Raw genomic sequence first — 982 nt, 5'->3', positions numbered from 1 at the left:
CCCGGCACTGCACGGGCAGGCGCTCCCGGGCCAGCCCCGCCGGCCGACGCTGTCACCGGCCTTTGATCCCCATCAGAGCCCAGTTCACCTCCAGGAGAACGGACATTTCAAATAATAAATGGTGTTTAAAACTCCTCTCATTTCCTCCGGCCAGTTTCCGAGCCTTGTTTCAGCAGCAGCGGGCCCTGCGGCAGGCAGGATGCTGGGGAGGCAGCAGGGGTTGGGGGAGAGGAGCTGGAACATTGCTGGAAGGCCAGTGTCCCTGCTGGGACACAGCTGGGTCGTGCAGCCAGAGTGGCCTGTGCTCCAGAGAAACAAATGGAGTGACCCTCCTCCTTAGGAACTGCCTCAGCTGGGGGTCTCTGAGCCCGAGAGCCACGCTGCCCCCCAGCCTCACTGCCCAGCGTGGGTAACGTAGCCCTCACATCCAACAGTTTGTGTTTCTGTCACATAAACTCTATCCACATCTAAATTCCACTGGCCAGGTAGCCTGGAAGCACTAAATAGCCACTGCCTGGAAGAGAGCAGGCAGGCACAGCTCCTCTGTACTCTGCTGCCCCTCCCTGGGGGCGCTGAGGACAGACGGGGCTGTTTGAGGAGAAAGCTGGAATCCTGTGGTGTCCCATCTTCTGCCCCGGGAGTATAAATACTCTCTGTTTACACCAGCCAATTTTTTTTTTAATCCCTTATCAACCAACTATGTAATGATCCAAATTCCTCAAGGGAGAGTTGTGACACGTTCCCTGGCGATAATAAAACTGTTTATAGGGAGGTGTCACAGGAATTTTAAACGAGGGAGATTTAAAGGCACCCTGGCAGGAATGTGTTAGGTGAACATCATGGCAAGGGAATATAGAGTGGGTTGGAAGGAACCTTAAAGATCACCCAGTTCCAACCCCCCTGCCATGGCCCAGCATGCAGAGACCCTGCTGTGATGGCAGGGGCAGCACCACAGGGCACGGGCAGGCCCCAAGGAGAGGCA

Source organism: Chaetura pelagica, unplaced genomic scaffold, assembly GCF_000747805.2.
Source record: "Chaetura pelagica isolate M959 unplaced genomic scaffold, ChaPel_1.0 scaffold405, whole genome shotgun sequence".
Taxonomy (NCBI): domain Eukaryota; kingdom Metazoa; phylum Chordata; class Aves; order Apodiformes; family Apodidae; genus Chaetura; species Chaetura pelagica.
Note: the sequence above shows the minus strand (reverse complement) of the source record.